General features: G+C 48.3%; 1 protein-coding gene across 4 annotated transcripts in view; it reads left to right on the top strand.

Moving 5' to 3' along the window:
- The first annotated feature begins 3,376 nt into the window (after positions 1 to 3,376).
- TAOK3 (TAO kinase 3) overlaps positions 3,377 to 8,445 on the top strand; it is a 94,865-nt gene continuing 89,796 nt past the window's right edge. Inside the window, exons 1-2 of one of the 4 annotated variants that reach the window (XM_074606831.1) lie at positions 3,377 to 3,525; positions 4,416 to 4,478. The gene's annotated coding sequence lies outside the window, so the exon portion shown is untranslated. The remainder of the gene's footprint in view (positions 3,526 to 4,415; positions 4,479 to 8,445) is intronic. The other 3 variants (XM_074606833.1, XM_074606834.1, XM_074606832.1) reach the window with 3 other exon arrangements.

Genomic DNA, 8,445 nt, shown 5'->3' with positions numbered 1-8,445 from the left:
CCCAAATGCACAACTTACTGACTCACTGAGATACCATAAACACCTAACCCAGGGAAAGGAATAGGATAGGTTTTATCTAAAGGAGGACTGAGCTCAAAAACTTGGCAGCGCTTTTTCAAACTGGCTGAACCAGGCGCTCAGCAGCAGCAAGGAGCAGTGGGTCACACTTTTTGTTCTAAAAAGAATTGTAATAACACAGCACACGCACTTTGCTTCCCCGTAGTTCACCCTGAAGATCTGTTTGCCCTGACTTACAGTTTTTAACTCAGAACACCCACGCAAAGTATGCCCGAGACCTTTTTACATAAGTAAATATTACCTTTTACGGGAGATGAGGCTGAGACAGAGCTACAAGTCAAACACTATCGAGAGCAGCTCCCAGAGCTCAATGTCCCATTTGAGGGCATTTGCCTTGGCACACAGGAGACACAGTGCCAGAACTGCTCTCCACCACCTCTCTGTTGCCAAGTCGTGCCAGGTGCAGGGGGTTATCAGCATTTTGGAACACAATCCTTTTACCTTTCCCCTCACTCGGGGCTGCAGCGGCTGGCAGGGCTGCCCGCGGCCACAGGGCGAGCAGGAAAGGGTGTGGTGAGCTGATGGGTGGGTGCCCACGCTGCACCCAGTACTGATGGGTTTGTCTTCTGCCTGCAGACTCGCGCCCGGCTTGAATTGTTCAAATAACTTTCCCAAAGTCATACAGTAGCAGAGTTAAAAATAGAGGTGGGGCTAGCTAAAGCCCTTTCTCAGAACTAACCAGAGCCCCCTTAAAGCTTTATAAACACTATTTCCCCCCTTTTCTTCCTCATTTCCTGCCTGTGTCTCTTCCACTTGCCCACATATTTAGTCCATCAGCTCCCCTGCAAGCTTAGCTCCTACTGCTGTGGAGAGCAAACCAGTTAGCAACGTGTCTGAACCATGTCTGCCCTTTTAAGGTTAATTTATCCCGTGTTACACTGCCTCAGCACTTTCTGTTTGTCTGAAGCCAATTTATCCTTCAAGAGCAGCCTGTCTTTCACACATCACACAAAGGGCAGGTGCATTTACTAATATGAGGGCACACAAGAACCCTTTGAACAGAAGGAGTTGCGTGCAGCCAGTGAGTAAGGAACTGCACACAGCTGCTGATGCAAAATTTTTTAGCTCAGTCTGTGGTCAAAACTGGAATCTCACTTGGTGCTTGCTCACTCCGTACTAATTCCTCATGTTTAATATTAGCCTTCTGGAGACACCCTCTACTGTCATCTCTCAGGCATTCAGTGGGAACCCAAGGGAGGAGGTTCAGCTTTAAGGAATGCCATGTTTCCCTTACAAATGCAAAAACTTAACTGTCTACGCCCCAAAGAGATATCAGGGAAAGTTTAAACTTCTCTGCCAAGCTATTGTTCTTGGCTCAAGTTTTCATCAAAGCTGTTTTTCTCATCACAACTCATTTATTGTTTTATATACATTCACTCAGTTTGAAGAAAGATTTCTGCCTCTTGCTTTGTGAGCATCAGCTATTCATGGAGTAGCTGACAGAGAAGTCACGCTCACTATGTTTTTCTTTCTATTTGTAAGAAATAGAGACAAAAAGGTTATGAAGCTCATCTTATAAACAGAGATCATGGCAACTCATTCACTGTATGAATTAGATGACTGCAATGAGAAAACCTGTAATATAGCACCTTAGCCTTTGAAGAGCAGAATGCATACCAACACCCTGAGCCTAAAACACACGGCTTTCAAGTTTCTGTACCTTTAGTTTCAAAGGGATGTATGATGATGGTCCTAGAAGAAAGCCCAGGAGGGAAACAGTTGTCAGAAACAAGCTAGTAGAATGAGGTTGCATCAGACAAAAGATAAAGCTCTGCTCCTTCAGTTTTGTTTAGCAGAAAAGCACTCAAAAACTATCAAAGGATAAGCCGCTGTGGGGCTCTACACCTATATAGCAAGGAGCATTTCTTTTTAGATTCAAAGTGTAGCAAGAACAACATTATATCACCTTACCCTGTCCCTCTGCTCTGAGCTCTTCCTAATCCAGACCTCTTAACCACTGCTAAAGCTACTGCTTCTCCTTTGAGGCCCATCCTTCTTCAAGCACGCTACTGTCAGGCACAACCAGACCTTCTTTTTGGTTACAAGGACTCTCTGCCTGATGGGACCTGCCATAGGACACGCAGCCATTGCTAAAGCTCCCCAAGACTGACAGCAGGTACTTGAAGACTCAGAGCCCTGTGACAGGGCTCCATCACCGTTTCCGCCCGCCCCACCCCCCAACCACACACCTGAGCCCGCTATAGGCCCCGACACCACCCCTCGCACACCTGAGCCCGCTATAGGCCCGACACCACCCCTCGCACACCTGAGCCCGCTATAGGCCCCGACACCACCCCTCGCACACCTGAGCCCGCTATAGGCCCCGACACCACCCCTCGCACACCTGAGCCCGCTATAGGCCCCGGCACCACCCCTCGCACACCTGAGCCCGCTATAGGCCCCGGCACCACCCCTCGCACACCTGAGCCCGCTATAGGCCCCGGCACCACCCCTCGCACACCTGAACCCGCTATAAGCCCCGACACCACCCCTCGCACACCTGAGCCCGCTATAGGCCCCGGCACCACCCCTCGCACACCTGAACCCGCTACAGGCCCCGGCACCACCCCTCGCACACCTGAGCCCGCTATAGGCCCCGACACCACCCCTCGCACACCTGAGCCCGCTATAGGCCCCGACACCACCCCTCGCACACCTGAGCCCGCTATAGGCCCCGACACCACCCCTCGCACACCTGAGCCCGCTATAGGCCCCGACACCACCCCTCGCACACCTGAGCCCGCTATAGGCCCCGACACCACCCCTCGCACACCTGAACCCGCTATAGGCCCCGACACCACCCCTCGCACACCTGAACCCGCTATAGGCCGCGACACCACCCCTCGCACACCTGAACCCGCTATAGGCCCCGACACCACCCCTCGCACACCTGAACCCGCTATAGGCCGCGACACCACCCCTCGCACACCTGAACCCGCTATAGGCCCCGACCCAGCTCCTCACACACCTGAGCCCGCTATAAGCCCCGACCCAGCTCCTCACACACCTGAGCCCCCTATAGGCCCTGACACCACCCCCCCCAGCCCCTAAGGAGCCCTTGGTGCTGAGGTAACGGCCCTGGCCATTAACGTGGCCGCCGGCCCGGGGCGCCGTGGACCCTCTACTGCTAGTGGGACCCGCGCAGGCGGCTGAATCGAGCACCGATGCATGGGGAGGACATCGATGTAGTGCTGCCTGAGCCGCTGGGATGGGTAGCTGAGCGCCGATACATGCTCCCTTCCCTCTCGCCCGCGGCGGGCAGGCTGTGGAGCCGATCGCCGAGCGATTGGCCGCGCCTGGCGGAGGGGGGGGCCGCGCCTCGGGCGGCGGCGGGGCCGTGGCAGGAAGCGACGGGGACGGGGACGGGCCGGCGGACACCCTCCTTCCCTCCTCCCGTCTCCCTCCCGGGCGCCGTGGACGTGGTCTGCTGCCGCCGGCCGGCACCAGGTGAGGGGTGGGAACGGGAGCAGGAGCCGCGGCTGTGGGGCGGCGGCACCGGCTGAGGGGGTGCGCGCGGCGGCGTCGCCTCTGACAGGCGGGTCCCGCCGGGGTCAGTCAGAGGTTTTGGGGATAAAAAGAACCCACTTTCTCGCTGGTTGCTGGGTCGGGGGGTGCTGGGCGTCCCGGGGCCGCCTCATGGCGAAGCTCCCCGGGAGTGCGGTAGTGGCGGAGCCCGGCCGGGCGCTGCCCCGGGGCTGCTCGGGGGCCTCCGGGCTTCGAGCAGGGAGGTCGGGGGGAGTGCCAGCCCTACGGCTGGCTGCTCTCGTCCTGCGGCGGTTCTGGGGCTGGGAGTGCCGGGACGGGGTAGCAGGGGCTGGGTGGGGGACAGGGGCTGAGGGGAGGTAGAGGTTTGGGGGGCGACAGGGGATGGGGCGTGGAGGGGTGGCAGTTTCCCAGCCTTTAATGCTGGTTTTTGTAGGGCTTCTGACACTTCTGTGTGCTGAGCCGTCCCGAGTTTGCTGGCACAGGAGCTCTGTGGGAAGTTAGAGGTGCAGGGCAGCAGCTCCGGCGAGTGACAGTAACCTGTGCGGGGGGGGACAGGCGGGACATGTCTCGCTGGAGAGTGGGCGTGAGGAGAGGAGGGAAGGAGCCTGTGTTTCCTTCACCTACAAGCCAGGGGCACTTACAGCTCAGCTAGACGGTGTTTGTCCATAAAGGTTACCCCTCAGATCTATCTGTGAGCAATTTGAACGGTGTTAGTATTGGCCTACTGAAATTCAAGTGAGAAGGGGAGCTTGGTTGCTGTCAGCTTTTTTTAAACTGAGTTGGAAGTAATTATGTAGGTCTTTGCAGATGTATCTGTTCTCTTAATGATATCAAGAAATGATTTACTATAGGTGCTGAATGTCATCTAGCAGTACTCATATTTGCGTGGGAAGGAGAAAGAAGGAGGACACTAGGCAAGTACTAAGCCCTTAGAATTTTGTTTTTTGTATATATGTCTCTGCCTTTTTGTGTTTTTTTTTTTTTTTTCTTCCCAGGGACAATAAGAGGAATTAATTCCCTAATTCTATAACTATGATACCCCTAAAATTCAGTAGCCCTGGTAGCATCTAGGTTTTCCCTGGTCATTTACTCAGCCTGGGCAGAATTGAGCAGCTCAGTGCCGGATTTGCTGTCCACAACCGGGGTGTTCTCTGGTTTGTGCTCCCGCAGTCAAATGCTGGTCTCATAGGTGTGTGGAGTACTTGGGCTCAGCACAGAGTCTAGTGGCAGCTGCCACGTTTGTTTAAAAACAGCTAAACAGGTGGTGCTGGTATGGCCTCCCTGTTGTGCAGAAGCCTCCTTGCAGGAGGACCTACCCAAGGCTGTGGGAGAGCTGTGCTTGCTTCCACTTTCTGCCCAAGAGGATTTCAAATTGTGTTGCCCACCTTAAGGGATAGTGATCTAAATAAGAGGGTGAAAGCGGTTCAGGGTTATGGATCAATGGGGGATGCGCCTCACCTCTCCTGTGGAAGCTGTTCCGCAGTGCCCAACGTGATTAAAAGTTAACTGGGTAAGAGCACAACGACGCTATGATACCGTTGACCGCAGTTTATGGTGCTTGTGTTTGGGTGAGGATATGTGGGCTCCAATCTGTTCTCCAAGGTCTGCTTACGTATTTTTCAACAAATGTTTAGAATGCTACAATGCTTAGAGCGATGTAGTTTATTTTGCTAGTGGTCATTAGTTTAATGTGTCTTGTGCTAGATTTATTGGAGTACATGTGGTGGTATTTCTACACTGATAATGTATCGTTCGTGGAGAGAAACAATGCACCATGCCTGTTCCTCTCTTTGTGTCTTTGGAACTGTGTTACTTCTGGTAGCTAGCTAATTCTATATTGTTACATTACTCCCTGAGAACTCAGAGAGTGTTTTAAATGTAAACACCTGTTCACCAACTCTCTTGTGACATTGAAATTCATACAAATATCTGACAACTTGGTTCCTTTATGCGCTCACAGTGAGGCTGCAAACTGTTCCTATCTGCATTAATGTGTATTTTTTTCAGGTTTTGTCAAATCAAGATTTCTTATTTACCCTGTTACTCATCCTATAACTTCCTCTGGCATCTGATTTGAGGAAAACTTGAGCTAGGTTGTTTCCATCTTCCCCTCCCAACCTACAAGTTTTTAGATTGCAAACTTCTGTATGTGTAGTACTTACAGTGATTTTTATGTACTTCCCTTTTGCTTTGTTACGTTCATTGTTGGTTAAAAAGAATCCTTGCAAGTCATAACTTTTAAAGATGAGATATTTCTACTTACGTGTATTCTAAATATGGATCTGGTATCAAGAGGCTTTTGCTGTTAAATTTATTTTTCATCATGTATTGCAAGATGGGGGTGGTCTCTTAACAGAACTAGGCTCTGTCCTTTTTGACTAATAGCTGACTTCTGACTTGTAGCTGTCGTGCCTGTAAGAGAAACCCCTGTTTGTCTGTAGCTGGCCTGGAGTTTGCTGGGCTGAGATGGGCCGTTCAGGAAGCCCTGTGGCTGGGGAGCAGAGGGGTAGCAGTGTCAGGGAAGTTGCTGCGCAAAGGGTGGGGTTAGACCAGGAACACAAACCAGTTGTTTTCTCTGTTTACAGGTTTTTGTTTCAGGTTGTGCTGCAGCCTTGTCAAATGCTGCAACGTTCAGGTTATGAGAAATGGCAGGGGAGGAGGTCTTCATGAAACACTTTCAATTTTATTTTACTTATTTGCTGGTTTTACTGGGAAAAAAGTCTTTGTGTCTCAGGTTAATGTTTTAAAGTAGAACAAATCTTTTGTTTTAAGATAGAGTTCAGATTATTTAACAGAACCTCTCTATGGTTCAGTCACAGCATTTACAGCGTACTGAGTGTGAATAAAAGCACGGCTTTGGTATCAAAGATATTCAAGAAGTAGATTTTTATAAACTTGTTTTTCAGCAAATGTTCAGCTTTTTTAATAGATGTGCTTTTACTCAACGGGGGGGAAAAAAATCAAAGTAGTAAACCCAAAAGTGTGTTTTATTTCATACTTATTATTTTCAAACTACTTCCTTATTTGAAGGCCATTGATTAAACCAGAAGGATTTGATTGCCTTTGGCTTAGTGCTGTGTAATAAACATTATGCAATTGCATTGCTCCTGCTTGTTCATTAGTTCTTTCAAGGGTAGCTCAGTGAGTTTTTCTGCCACTGTGTTGTTATCGCTCCCTGAAATCACCGTGGTAGGTTTGTTTTAATGTATTGAGTAAAACATATTTTAGAAAGTATTCGTCTGATAAATCTGGGGTTCCTTAGGGTAAAAATATTTTGGGTAAAAAGAAGGAAAACTCTCCTCCTATTTTTACATATATAGCACACGTTCTGACTTTTCATTTTGATCTGCTGGCTGTATTGCAGCATGTGAAGCGCGATTGTACAGTGTGCACCACTTAAAATCGTCATTGATACTGCGTGCCAGGAACTGTAATCTATGTGAACCTCAGTTCCTAATTAATGAGGAGGAAAACTGAAATAGAAATTAAGTAAATTAATTGGGTGTGGTCATCCATCTGCTGAGCTACTGAAGGATGTTGGAAATCCGAGTGTCCTCTGAGTTATTTATGATACTTTGGCAGCTTCTGTTCAATCTTTATAAAGTCCCACTTCACCGCATTAAAGAGCAATGCTGGTAATGTGATGTGTTCCCTTTATTCTGTTGAACCATATCACGAGTATTTAATTTCTGCTTCCCATTGAACATATGAAAATGTAGATTTGTGAAGATCAGTAGGTTTTGCTCTCAGATTGAAGAAACCTGCAATACTGCTAGTATTTTATTTTTCAAAATACATTGTTTAACTGAAATCAAAGAAATTTTTGAAATTAGGTGGTTTGGGGAAGATTGTTCTTATTGAGGATGGCAAAGAACGCATTTGGTTTGAGTGGTTTGGAAGTTTTCTTGTTTATATACTCATCCTTGTGTTTGTGTTGTCTTACTGGACTTTCCCTTTGTGTAAGAAATTGTTAGTTTAATTTGTAGGGGCAGGGAAATTTCAAATTTAATATAGGGAGCTTACAAAACAAGTTTGTCTGAGTTGTTAATGAAGTAAGCACTTATGCCCTTGAACAGGTAATAGCTTGATGTTGATGTAATTACTATTTTTTCCCCACCCTGAATATTAGGTCAAAATGGACTCTGGTTTATTTCGAATTTAATGAAACCAATAGTTATGTGGGAACGCGCAGTTGCATGCCTTCCTTCTTAGCTACAAGAGACTTTCAAATAAGGACATTCTCACAGTTTGTTTGGCGAATTAATTTCAGTCTGTCTATCTGAATATTGGTATAATTAGGCAGGGTTGGATCGTGGGGTTAACTGGGCAAAGCTGGAGAACATAGCTCATTGGGGTGAACTAACCTTCATCAGGTTGCCTTTAGAGTTCTGGACTAGTGAATTCCCCGGCGTTTACACCCCTTTCTGCTGGCGCTCTATTAAATATTGGGATACCTGAGAGACCAAGTAATTCCTCAAAAGAAGGGCAGATGCTGACCTTGGTGTGCTGTGTGTTCAACCTTCATGACTTTGCTTTGGTACAAGCAGCTTTTATGCTGCGGGCTGCACTGTCTTTCAGAAGAGAGGGAAAGCTCTTCGTACTTAAATCCAAGAAAATGGGGTTAATGTAAATAAAGTGACAAAGTCCTGGATAAGCTCCTGTGTAGGAAACTGTACGCTGCCTGCTGAATTTCCCTGTAGCCTAAAATGCATACATGGGTTTGTTTTTATTTTTGTTTTGGTTTTTTATTCTCCAGAATTACTGTGATGCGGAACATGGCAGATGCCATATTCCAAAGTAACTGCTTTTCAGCACTGAGAGGAATGAATCGTGTATGTAGTAGACATATTTTCACATACATCAAGCAGTTTAGGATGAAAG

The sequence above is a fragment of the Larus michahellis genome, chromosome 13 (genome assembly GCF_964199755.1).
Source record: "Larus michahellis chromosome 13, bLarMic1.1, whole genome shotgun sequence".
NCBI lineage: Eukaryota > Metazoa > Chordata > Aves > Charadriiformes > Laridae > Larus > Larus michahellis.
The sequence above is the reverse complement of the archived record's forward strand: the minus strand, read 5'-3'. Positions and strand labels throughout refer to the sequence as shown.